Source organism: Schistocerca americana, chromosome 5, assembly GCF_021461395.2.
Source record: "Schistocerca americana isolate TAMUIC-IGC-003095 chromosome 5, iqSchAmer2.1, whole genome shotgun sequence".
Taxonomy (NCBI): domain Eukaryota; kingdom Metazoa; phylum Arthropoda; class Insecta; order Orthoptera; family Acrididae; genus Schistocerca; species Schistocerca americana.
This window is the reverse complement of record NC_060123.1, coordinates 504,747,870-504,762,199: the sequence shown is the minus strand read 5'-3', so window position 1 is coordinate 504,762,199 and position 14,330 is coordinate 504,747,870.

Below are 14,330 nucleotides of genomic sequence, written 5' to 3'. Positions count from 1 at the left end.
CGTAATAATAAAAACTGTAATTAGACAGGTAGACATATCCTAGATAACAACAAATACCGTAATGTTCATGTACATTCCCTGTAGAAAGTGACAAAATGCCGCTACATGACATTTTTTATACTGCGTTTTCTATTTCGTGTCGACAGCACGAGTGATTCAACGTGCCGACGGCAGAATTCTCGCTGCAGCAGCCATAGCCGCCGAGTCGGCTGCCGCCACAGCTCACGTGGTAGCCAGGGATCGCAAGAAGAGCCCATTGTTATCGTCTCGTGACTCCATTGTGACTTAGAAAAAAATCTATTGTAAAACTAAAATAAATGAAAAAGTTTATGTAAATGCAATGCAGTATATCATGATGAACGCTTCACTTCCATTTGGGTCTTAATCTGGTTTACACACACGGTTATTACGCTTGCTGTACACAGTATATGTGACTCTGTATCTGACAACAATAAATTATAGAGAGCGCAAGTATCCTCTGTGGGGGGAACAGGGGCCTTTAGATGTGAGTGCCAGCGGCGCTATACACAGCCCGATGTATGTGTCATGTAGCGCTGGGCTACGTTAATTTCTGGAGATGCTCGCCTTTTGGAGTGAAACAAGTCACAACGACTAGAGTTACATGGGACTTGCGACTGCTGTACAGTATTAATTTATCAGTTTGGTTATACTACACTGAGAGAGTTTTTCCTATCCAGTGCTGATATTTGCTATTAAAACGAATTAATTTTAAGTATTTAATGAAAATGCCAACGGCATTTTCGCAGTGGTAACATCTGTTCCCGTCACATCACGGAAGTTAAGCGCTGACGTGCTTGGCTAGCACTTGGATGGATCATCGTAAGGGTCTGCCGAGTGCTACTGGCGAGCGGGGTGCACTCAGCCCTTGTGAGGCCAATTGAGAAGCTACTTGATTGAGAAGCAGGAGCACCGGTCACGAAAACTGACAACGGCCGGGAGAGCGTTGTGCTGACCACATGCCCCTTCGTATCCGCATCCGGTGACGTCTAAGGTTGAGGATGACACGGCGGTCGGTCGGTACCGTTTAGCCTTCAAGGCCTGTTCGGACGGTGTTTATTTTTGTTTGCTTGTTATTTAATGAAAATAACCCAAGAACCGTATTCGCTTGAACGAAATACGCTGCTGGACAATTGCTAAGGGACATATGACACTTGCTAAGGAATCACTGCCAATTGCTATGGAACAACCGACAGTAGCTGTGGAAAGACCATGTAGAGGGCGGGCCGTGTTAACTACAGCAAAGCCTGTACGCGAACGCTCTGTATGCATTCGATATTTCATGCAGTGCCGTGTGTGACTGAGGTTGTTGTGGAACCGACTAGTGCGGCATTCCATGCGGTATGGCAACATTTCTGCAAGACATCATTCTGATTGCTTATCTTAGTTGATGAGCACTTGAACGGCTCGAAGCTGTTCAAAGTGTCACTACTGTGTCCATAGTAATGGATGTGTCCAAAAGTGTCATCTCACTATTGAAAAAGGCCGCTGAAGGTGGAAACGTATGCGGAAGCATACCAGTGATCGTAAACGGAGCAGCACAACGCAAGACTAGCGATACAGAGCCCCAGTGGCGAAAAGCAACAGACATCTGATTCCTTGCCGGTCGATGCAGACCTTACAACCGCTACCGATATACGCGTGACTGCCAGAACCAAATGGTTCAAATGGCTCAGAGCACTATGGGACTTAACTTCTGAGGTCATCAGTTCCCTAGAACTTAGAACTATTTAAACCTAACTAACCTAAGGACATCACACACATCCATGCCCGAGGCAGGATTCGAACCTTCGAGCATAGCGGTCGCGCGGTTCCAGACTGTAGCGCCTAGAACCGCTTGGCCACCCCGGCCGGCCTGCCAGAACCATTTCGCGATTAAATCAGGCTGATTTGTATGCTCGGAAGGTTGTTAAATACATCCCACTTCAATCACACCTTTGTTGAGAAAGAGTTCGTTGGTGTAGGAACTACGTTGCTTAGCAACAGTGTTCCAGAGAGATGTTCTCCGACGGATCCCGTTTCACTGTGACAAGTGATTCTGTCTACCAGTTAAAATCGAGGGAGAGGATAACACGTTACACCCCACAGAATGTTCAAGAACGTCATCGTATGACCTATGCGTTATTAGTGTGGGCGGACATTATGCACAGTGGCCGTACACCGCCGCATATCTTTGGGTGAGGTACCGTTACAGGACAGCGCTATTGTAGGGAGATTGTACTGGATCACGTCCGCCTTTGTTTAGTAGTGTGGTAAGTTCCGATTTTCTGTTTGTGATTGACAATTCCCCCCCCCCCCCTTCCACCCCTCCACACACACACACACACACACACACACAGGATCACTGAGCAGCCAGACGCTCTGGAAAGCGATGGTATTTAACGTATGGAATGGTCTGTACACTCTCCGGACATAGACCCTATAGGGCGTGCCTGGAATGCTCCTGGCGGACGTCTTTCTCAAGGAGCACCTCCTCTCCTAACCGTGCAAGAACTGAAACCCGCCTCGAGAAAGGAATGGGACAAAGTCCTCCAAGGATTCCTCAACAACTTGGTAGCCAGCATGAATAACGGGCGCAAAATGTGCATTACTTCCTGAGGAAGGCATATTCCTTACTGAGAGTCCGATATCGACCTTTATTTTGGGAGTCTAACCTGTGTCAGACATGAATGTTATTCGTTTCCGTTATCCTGCTTTCTCATGTTGCGAAGCCTGTATCATTTCTCGTTATAAATTTACGACTCCACCTCTATTAAGTATGTATTCTGTTTCACGTCGTCCACCACTGCCTGTGACTATTCCTGGCCAACAATGTCTCTGTTCATTAGCAATTGTCAAGCAGTGTATTAAAAAGAAAAGTCCAGAGGAAAAGAAATAATTCTGAAGAGACATCCTGACAAACGAGGAATTTATCAAAAACGTAACGAGAAGAATTCCCTAAAAATAAACAGTCATCCACGGGAGACGCACAACAGATTAAAGTGAATCTGCTCCATTCTTTCTACGTTCAGCACGCTTGCAACGAAAAAATGGAATTTATTGTACTACGTTGCAAAGCATGAGAATTAATACGGACTATACAGGGTGAAAACTATAGTTCCGAGCACCGCCGTAATAAGTGAACCGAACTTTCAGAAGCCAAACATAAAGCCGTGGTAGGTACAGCTGATTCTACACGGTCTCCAATGTATTAACTGTAAGGCTCTTTGTGATCCTTGAAATTTTTCCCAGTGTAACGAGTATTCTATGAAGTTTCGGGATTGTAGCCGTGTCACGTCGACTTCCGCCACGATATTTCGGCTGCCAATTCAGCCATCTCAAGGTGAGTGTTTTACACTCGAGATTGCTAGTTCTTTTTTTTTTTCTTTATTGAATTTCGATTCCACCCGAAGGAGGCGGGCTGGCAGCAGCTTAGTATGCCGCTCTTCAGCCTACAGACTTTGTTTTAAAGAAGGAGAAGATAATATATAATAAAAAAAACAGGCGACAAAGTCGGAGGCAATGGGTAACATGGCGAAAAAATCGTGGAACTTAAAACATAGAAGAAAGGGATGATGATGCGAATAAAATACATATGAAGCAGACAGGTAAAATAATAGACAGACAATTAAAAAACACGGCGACAGTCTAGTTTCTGTTCGCAAAAGTCATAAAATTCACACCCAGCGACAGCATGGTTTCTGTTCGCAACACGGGAAAAGACGAAACAACAGTGAACAGTCACTGGAACGCTGCACTAAAATATGACATACCACAGCCAAGAGCAGGTGGGGGGGAAACTGGACAAATGATGGGAAAATAAAAAAAAGGGGGGGTGGGGAGATTGCTAGTTCACATCGCTGCCTTTATACCAAAAATTGGAGCGGAGGCGCACGCGCAAAGGTAGCCGCTACATGTGCGTCCGCTGTCGAATTTCTGCCCGTCTTCGAATACTGCTCCATGTCTAGCGAGCAGGCAGTTGTGTAATACTGCATGCGCAATCTTTGTTGGAGTATGTACTCGCGGAGTTAAAATACGGATGTCTAAATTAATAAAATTAACTGTCGCTAGACGCGTCATTGGTCATAAGATGTTTTCTTTCGAAAGAAATTAAAGAAATCGCCAGGTCCCACGCCTTATCCAGTTCATTGCCTCCATCGAAATTAATAAGATCTTGCGCTATTTCCACCGATTCCTTAACAACTGAATCCCAGAAGGATCTCGTCGAGGCCAAGATTTCCGTCGGTCAGTAACCCACGGAATACCCTGCGGAGATACAGTTCTCTGCTATGGCTGACTTATTGGGCTGCGAAAAGCAAGTGTGGCGATCATGTTCAACGCATACGCATTTATCACACACTGTTCCCGTTGTCTGACCAATGTAGGCTTTCCCACACAGACAAAGTATTCTGTAGATTCCCGCCTTCCACAATATCAGACTGTCCTTTACCGAACACGGAAGAGCACAAGTCGTTGTGACGAAATATTGCCGACTTACGAGAGGACTGCCCTGGACTTGAACCACTTCTTCTCTTCTTGATCTTTCTGGGGGTCACGTTTATTCTTTCTCAAAGCTTTGGGTATCTGATGTGAAGGATATCCATTATCTTTCAACATTGATTCTAGGTGTTCTATCTCTTTTGCAAGGCTTTCCCCATCAGACACAACATGTGCTCGGTGCACTAACGTTCGAAGGACGGCCACAGTTTATGGGTGGTGGCAGCTACACGCCTGCAAATACAGGTCTGTATGTGTGGGCTAAAGGTAAACAGAATGCCCCAATGATTCAGCCACTTTCCGACCGACGAAGACGTCCAGAAATGCTCTTTGTGCGATTCTCCTGGATGACTGCATTGCGTTACCGAAAACAGTAGCAACGACTACAGGGGTAAAGTGCTTCTATGTCCGCGGCACCGCTGATTTCTGGCCGGGCGGGCGCTCACTTGCGCTCGTGGCGGCCAGCGGAGAAGTAGTGCAGCAGCGATGCGGCGGCGAGCAGCAGCGCCAGCTTGCCGGCGAGCGCGGCCAGGTGCAGCAGGCCCGACAGCACGTGCAGCGCAGACACGCCCGACACGCCCACAGCCGCCGCCCCCGCCGCCCCCACCGCCTCCGCAGACCGCTCTGACGTCTCCTGCTCGCTCAGCTCGGGGCCTGCAACTATAACAATCACCTGATTTGCTAACTGTTCTGTTACGACTGACGAAGGACTCCCCTTCAACACCCGCGTACAAAATGCATGAGACAAGACAGAAAAAAATACGCAGAAAACCAAACCGACGCACCGCGAAGGAATTATCCGAATAGGACGGAAATCAGTGGATGTAATGTCATGCACACGCAATCATTGCAATTTCAGAAAAATTGAGTGGTTAATTCGAGAGAAAGAGTTTTTACAAATTGAGCAAGTAAATAACGTTTTTGCCTACCTCTCACTCTTATGCAAGCAGTTATTCGGCTTGCCATTGACTCAGTTGTTGTATGTTCTGGTCTTACGTTAAATCAGTGAGTGGATCGAAACAGTACACCCAGACACTCTGGGATGATGGCATTGAAACAAGAGGATGACACGCGTAAAGCTGAAATACTAAAGACCTTTTTCCAAAGCTATTTCACAGAGGAAGACCGCACTGTAGTTCCTTCTCTAAATCCTCGCACGAACGAAAAAATGGCTGACATCGAAATAAGTGTCCAAGGAAAAGCAACTGAAATCACTCAACAGAGGAAAGTCCGCTGGACCTGACGGGATACCAATTCGATACTACACAGAGTACGCGAAAGAACTTGCCCCCCGTTCTAACAGCCGTATACCGCAATTCTCTAGAGGAACAGAAGGTTCCAAATGATTGGAAAAGAGCGCAAAATGGTTCAAATGGCTCTGAGCACTATGGGACTTAACATCTGAGGTCATCAGTCCCCTAGAACTTAGAACTACTTAAACTTAACTAACCTAAGGACATCACATACATCCGTACCCGAGGCAGGATTCTAACCTGCGACCGTAGCGGTCGCGTGGTTCCAGACTGGAGCGCCTAGAACCGCTCGGCCACTCCGGCCGGCTGTTATGGGACCATCGCTTTTCACAATATATATAAATGACCTAGTAGATAGTGTCGGAAGTTCCATGCGGCTTTTCGCGGATTATGCTGTAGTATACAGAAAAGTTACAGCATTAGAAAATTGCAGCGAAATGCAGGAAGATCTGCAGCGGATAGGCACTTGCTGCAGGGAGTGGCAACTAACCCTTAACATAGACAAATGTAACGTATTGCGAATACATAGGAAGAAGTATCTTTTGTTGTAATATTATATGATGGCGGAACAAACGTTGGTAGCAGTTACTTCTGTAAAATATCTGGGAGTATGCGTATGGAACGATTTGAAGTGGAATGATCATATAAAATTAATTGTTGGTAAAGCGGGTGCCAGGTTGAGATTCATTGGGAGAGTCCTTAGAAAATGTAGTCCATCAACAAAGGAGGTTGCTTACAAAACACTCGTTCGACGTATACTTGAGTATTGCTCATCAGTGTGGGATCCGTACCAGGTCGGGTTAACAGAGGAGATAGAGAAGATCCCAAGAAGAGCGGCGCGTTTTGTCACAGGGTTATTTGCTAAGCGTGATAGCGTTACGGGGTTGTTTAGCAAACTCAAGTGGCAGACTCTGCAAGAGAGGCGCTCTGCATCGCGGTGTAGTTTGCTCGCCAGGTTTCGAGAGGGAGCGTTTCTGGATGAGGTATCGAATATATTGCTTCCCCGTACTTATACCTCCCGAGGAGGTCACGAATGTAAAATGAGAGAGATTCGAACGTGCAAGGAGGCTTTCCGGCAGTCGTTCTTCCCGCGAACCATACGCGACTGGAACACGAAAGGGTGGTAATGACAGTGGCAAGTAAAGTGCCCTCCGCCACACACCGTTGGCTGGCTTGCGGAGTATAAATGTAGATGTAGATGCAGATGTCACCCTGAGCGAAATCGTGCCAAATTCTGTCCAACTGGCGCGTTAGATCGTCAAAATCCTAAGCTGGTTGGCGAATTCTGCCCACAATGCAACGTTTTCTATTTGGCACGGATCCGGCAACCCTGCTGGAAAATTTAAGGTTTAGCCAGAACAAAGGCAAGCAGTAGAAACTCTAGCCGTGAGCGGGCACGCGCTATCTTGCTGAAATGTAAGCCCAGGTGGCTTGTCATCAAAGACCACAAAACGGAGCATAGAATATCGTGGTCACACCGACGTGCTGTAAGTTTACCGTGAATGACAATCAAAGGAGTCCTGCTATATAATGAAATGTCACTCCAGACCATTACTCCTTGTGAAATGATATTAAATCAAGACCCCCTAAGCTGTCGACAGGCGTTGATATACATCGACGGGGAGAGTTGCTTACATGGCAGACACTCTGTCCATCTGAGCCACCGAGGGCATAGAGGATAGTGTCACTGCAGGGATTTATCCCTTGCACGTTCCCCGTGAGACCCACATTCCCAACTTAATGTCCACACACTACATTCGTAGTTCCCCTGCCCGTTACACTCATTACTCGCGGCAGACAATCTTACCGAGTCCCGTAAGAGTTCGGGCAATGCGTGTGTATCCAGCACAGAAGAAGAAGGTCAATGGCCGGGTTAGCCTTAACTATATGAAGATGCTATCTGTTGTTTCGGGCCGGCCGCGGTGGTCTCGCGGTTCTAGGCGCGCAGTCAGGAACCGTGCGACTGCTACGGTCGCAGGTTCGAATCCTGCCTCGGGCATGGATTTGTGTGATGTCCTTAGGTTAGTTAGGTTTAAGTAGTTCTAAGTTCTAGGGGACTGATGACCACAGCAGTTGAGTCCCATAGTGCTCAGAGCCATTTGAACCATTTTGTTGTTTCGGACATGTCCGAAAGAACAGATACCATGTTCATATCGCTCCTTGTTGTCGCGCCGTATGGTGGACGACAATCAGGTTGGTATCCTACCCCTGTCCAGGATGTCTCCAGACACGTCTTCGCTGGTCATCGAGGGTCAGTTCGAAGCTGGACTCAGCGCTACAGACAATTCTAGTCCAGTCAATGAGAGTCCGACAGCACTGCACATGGGCTTCATGGTGTACAATGGTCAATGGCAGTCGGCGCAAGAGGCACCATGAGCGCAGCCCCCTTTTCTGTGAACTGCCTATTAACAGTCCTAGTGTCACTGAGGCACTAGTTGCACTTCGGATCGACGGTAATGATGAATCCGGTGCTCCGAATGGCTCTCTGACGACTGGTTGATCCTTACGCTCTGTCATCTCTCTAGGTCGACCGCTTCCATTCGACTGTTTCCGTCCTGACGCTGTGTTCAGCCATCGTCGAATAGTAGCATCGCTCGTATTACAGTGTCGAGCGATTCGCAGATTTCTCCAACTGGCTTCTTCGAGCCCAACTACACGTCCTCTCTCAAATGCTAGCATATGATTATATTTTTCGAGTACCTGCGTGAAAGGCATAGTTACTGTTCAACTGAGTACACGGAGTGAAACTCGCAAAGACTTTATGACCTGGTGTTGACATGTTACCTGTTTACTATCCTTGCCAGCTGCGTGGTGAAAGTGCGTTGCATCGCTACACATTCACAATATTGTATTTTCGGTCGATACCTGTGTGAATATCGGTTTGTAGCCAATTTGCATAACTTCGTGACCCGACGTTTTCTTCCTTTTTCATGTACTTTAAAAACTGACAAAAATAAACACTACAGATTATAGGCTGCTGCTAGCAAACATGAGAATATTCAACGGTGCAATCTTTGAATCCATTACATGCTTTGCTTCAAGCACATGGACGCATTAACTCCGCTGGCGACAAATATAACTACTGCTGTGACGCGCTGGTGAAAGGGTGTGCTTCTACAATTATCAGGCATCTTCGCCTTATGTGGCCCTGGGCGTCTTTCCAAACGACGTTACCATCAGGTACCATGCTGCAAAATATTGGATAAAAATGGACTCCAGGGACAAAGTGAGAGGAACCACCACAAATACCATCTTAAAATACAGAGCGTGGATACATGGCGAAGGGAGTTAGAGTGGCTCTGAGCACTGTGGGACTTAACATCTGAGGTCTTCAGTCCCCTAGAACTTAGAACTACTTAAACCTAACTAGCCTAAGGACATCACACACATCCACGTCCGAGGTAGGATTCGAACCTGCGACCGTAGCGGTCGCGCGGTTCCAGACTGAAGCGCCTTGAACCGCTCAGCCACAACGGCCGGCACCAAGGGAGTGGGGTCATAAGCGATAAGGGCAGGACAGTTGTGGCGTTACGCCACATAACGTGATAAAAATGATATTGAGTAACTTCGCAAACATACCAAAACTGACGTCGTAACGAAACATAAATATTATCTTAGAAAAATAACAAAGATTCTGTAATCAATTAATATGATCTGCGAATGTAGTTGCAGTCTCCGTTTTTTTTTTTCTTTTTTTGCAAAAACATCGCTCGCTCTTCCCTTTTGTTTCTTGGTAGTGTAAGGAGCCATTTTACGACGAGGCAAGAAAACGTGTAAGTTTCATATTATGTTTACCCTAAATGCAATCAAATATTGCTTAAAAATGTTGTAAAATTTTGTATGTACCAGCTTCTGTACTCATGAAGCGGCAAAATTAATGTCTATATGCAAATTTTATAGGGGAACATTGGTGCAGAGTTCAGCGCCATTGTCCTAAATGATAACGGCCAAGAGTCGTAATAAATTTCTGAATATTCACTAATTTTGACATGTGAAAAGATTTCTCTTGATTAGCGGTGCTTCCTTTGCAACAATAAAAGTAATCAATATTTCCCATATTGCATCATGTCTGACTACAGTGAGTTCAGTAATATACTTTGAGCCCCGCTTAACGATACCGCAAAAATCTCTTTAGCATTACATTTACACAAGAGAACGAAATAATATCTTTTAATATAAAAACACCGTACCGGCAAACTACCTGCGAGAAGTACCACAACTGAGTCACTGACGTAAATAATTTTCCAGTTGTGAAGAAGGCACAATAACATTAACTTCAACTATTCATAATATAAAAATACCAATATAGAAAGAACCGCCACACAGTCTATGATTTCTTCCCAGACATACAGATTAGGAACAAAACACCCTGCACTAAGTCGTGTGAGGATATATTTACTAGCAAGAAATTTTACTTATCCAGCACACATCATATGAACATGTTGAAACGCATCTGTACCTTGCCGGATAGGGACGTCTCACAATTTCATAAAGTTTAATTTAGTTCATGTCAAGCTAAGTCATACTCCTGACGATTAACAAATATTTAATGCTGATTATAGGTAAAAGCAGTGGCTGCAAAGATTAAGCCGGTAATTCCTGTCTTAATATTTCCTCTAATCTAGTATTAGTTGCTTGTGGCACATTTTAGCTGGATCCTGACGAGCTGAAAACAGTAACGCTCCCAGGGAAGCGCGGACCGCCTCTCAATAGAAAAAGCTCGAGAGGACGCGTCCGAAATGGTCGCCGAAAGCAGCCATGGGCCACTCATTGTCAAGCTGAGTTCCTGACCATCGGGGCTAGCACGTTTTTCTGCTAGCCATGCCCTGTGTGGCATGTGGTCAGAGTTTTAACTAAAGAGGTTGTATAAAGAGCAGTAACGAGGACCTACCCATGTGCTGGCCAAATCACAGTTCTAAAGGACGTACTGTTCTCCGACTGCCTGCTTCTTAGTAGGCAGTGGTGTGAGAGGCTGATCGTAGATAACGCTCTGAGTTGACCTGTGGAAATAGACACACGTGTGTTTCGTTTAGGAATTCTTCTTTCTACAAAGAAAGGGCGTTGTGTGGACATGGCAGCGCCTCTCCGCGCAGGGTAAACTGAAGTAGAAAATAACTGGAAGATATTTCACTGGGTAATTTTAAAAAACCAACAGAGAATGAGAGATAGGGCGCACGCTTCTCAGTATTCCAGGTGCAGCAGAGCAGCTTACTGGCTGCACTGAAGACTGAACTGAAGAGCGGGAGGCTTACACCAGAGTTTTTAAAAAGATATACACGGGAAGGCAGCCAAATGGCTAACGTAATAAAACTTTTCCGACGTGAGAAGTCAGCTAGTTAAGAAAAATACAGTACCATTAGTCAGAGCTTAACGGGGATTATCTGTTGACTAAAGAGAATTTCGCGGATTTGCTGAGAGGATGGAATTCTGTCCAGGATACGTTGGAGTTTAAGACACAGTCGAGGACATTTGATTGTTCGATGTTGGTGAACGTTAATTTTCGTATTCTGTGTGCTTCAGTGATCTCAATATTATTCTGTCATTAGTCCAATGTTCATGTATGCAATGGGTCTTGCATACACCAGAATTTCAAGTGCCCCACAACCAAAAATCCAAGATAGGGAGAACGAGCTGGCCAGATTATGGACTTCCCCAAACTATTAACTTAAACGTCTGTGTGAGGTGTTCTCGCACATTTAGCAGAAAATTGGTTTGGTGCTCCATCATACATGAACTACATCTCCAGCCGTTGTCGGAGTTGTACCTGTTCTAACAGGACACGCAAGTTGTTTGAAAGGAATTGAAGATAACTTGCACCTGTTGACCTGTTTGATAGTATATGAGGTCCTATTGGTCTATCGCCGATAATTCTTGCCCATACATTAACTGAAAATTGGCGCTGGTGCCTTGCTTCGTCAACTGCATGTAGTTTTGTATCAGACCACACTTCTTAGTTAAGAAAACTGACAACCCCATATAGCGCGAAACCAGCCTCGTAAAGTAAACTCGTCCTTGTTGTGATAAGCGGACCTTCACCACATCTTGACAAGCGCCATTGGCACGACTGCATTCTGGTGGGCTTGAAGCCAAAGGGCTTGGACATGCTATATGTGATATGGGTACAGTGAGTGTTCATGAAGGACCACCCAGACCCGAGAACGACTAGCCCGGATACTGTAATTCTACGTACACTAGTCGCTGTATCTTCTTCCACTCCTTGTAATACTAGTCCCTCCACGACAGGAGTACAAATGGTGTGACAACCCCGCAATGTTGAAGCTACGAAACCAGAATCTGCTAGTCACAGGAGTAGAAACACTCGCCATGTGCGGTCTGGTATCATCTTGTTGAAATGTAAGCTCAGGATGTCCCGCCATGAGGAGCAACAAAAGAGGGTGTAGAATAACGGTCTACATACCGCTGGGCTGTAAATGTTCCGCGGATGACAACCAACGGAGTCCTGCTGCGAAAGTAAATGCCACCCCAGACCATCACTGCTGGTTGTCGGGCCGTATCACGGGCGACAGTACGTTGGCATCCCACCACGGTCTGGGGTGTCTCCAAATGCGTCTTCGCTGGTCATCAGGGCTCAACTCGAAGCGTGCCTCATCAATGAAGACAATTCTTTTCCAGTCAATGAGGTTGCAGCCCGAAAACGGGTCTGGAGACACACTGCATAGTGGTGGGATACCAACCTAACTGTCGACTGCCACGCCGCCTGACAGCCAGGTCTGATGGTCTGGAGCGCCATTTCTTTTCATAGCACAACCGCTTCGTTGTCATTCTCGGCATCCTCACTGCACAGCGGTACGTCGACAATATTCTACGCCCCGTTTTATTGCCCTTCATGGCAAGCCACCCTGGGCTTACATTTCAGCAAAATGCGCCGCGCGGGATTAGCCGAGCAGTCTAGGCGCTGCAGTCATGGACTGTGCGGCTGGTCCCGGAGGAGGTTCGAGTCCTCCCTCGGGCATGGGTGTGTGTGTTTGTCCTTAGGATAATTTAGGTTAAGTAGTGTGTAAGCTTAGGGACTGATGACCTTAGCAGTTAAGTCCCATAAGATTTCACACACATTTGAACATTTGAACAAAGTGCACAAACAGAAGTACAGTTACAAACAGCCAAAATCGCCATTGTACAGTATTTATTGTGACGACCGGTTTCAGCAAACTACGTTGTCACCATCAGAGCTGCAAAGCATAATCGACATCTTCAGGTACACTGGGATTAGATGCAAAGGTATGTAAAACAGTTTAACATAAATGTGGACTATACAGTGGAATATAACGTCTCTTCTGCGACACAAAAATTGTTCAAATGGCTCTGAGCACTATGGGACTTAACAGCTGAGATCATCAGTCCCCTAGAACTTAGAACTTATTAAACCTAACTAACCTAAGGACATCACACACATCCATGCCCGAGGCAGGATTTGAACCTGCGATCGTAGTGGTCGCGCGGTCCTAGACTGAAGCGCCTAGAACCACGCGGCGACAACGACCGGCTTCTGCTACACATTTCACTGAATCTTGACCTAATGCATGTTATATGGTATCATATCATAGAACGATACTTCGTGAACATGGAAACAATATTATATCAGCAAGTCAAGCATAAATAACTATCACATAAAACAACGTACATGCTGCACTGATTACACAAGCTCATGTTCGTACTTTAGTAGAACGAAGACTGAGATTCTCAAGTAAACATCACAGACATTACAATCAGCTACAAGGTGACACTGTGGTAATAGTTACAAACAAAAATGCGTCGCATCTTTTCCGCTCAAATTGCACCGTATAATTTGTGACGTTTGACGTGGCAAGGTTTGACTCTGCAGCATCGTTTGACGCAAGTGTGTTTCCATGTGTCGCTGTGGCTGGAGCTCAGTGTTCGGTGTTTAGTGACAATGTACCGGTATTCTGTCGAACAGCGCGAGTTCCTAGTGAAACATATTGGATTACTGGTTCCATTAAGACATGTCAGCGAATGGTTGGAGAACGATTTGGTGACCTGTATATGACGTGTAAATGCTGCATACAAAAGATAGCGAACAAGGTGGAGAGCAGTGAAACGGTGTTGGATCTTCACGGTGGGGGACGGCCTCGATTATCGGAAGAAAAAGTGACTGGCGTGAAACAACGATTGTTGGCTTCTCCTGCAAAGTCTATTCGAGGTTGAATGTCACGGCGCTGATGTCACAGAGCTGTGACGAAAGCTCGCATGTATCCATAGAGGTTTACAGTTGTTCAGGAATTGAATATCAGTGACAAGGACAAACGTATTTCATTTTGCCACTGGTTTCAGCAACTTATTGCTCAGAAGCCAGGAATATTGCAGTACACATGATTCAGTGATGAGGCGTGGTTCCACATCGATGGCTACGTAAACTCTCAGAGTACACGTTTGTGGTGTAATGAAAATCCACAGACACTGGTGGAGCAACCCCTGCATTCACAAAAAGTTGGCGTGTTCTGTGCAATATTACAGCGTCGCATCATCTGACCAATTTTTTTTTTTCGGTCTACTGTGACAAGAGAAGTTTACATCGAAATGTATCGGGAATTTGTGAAACATGGC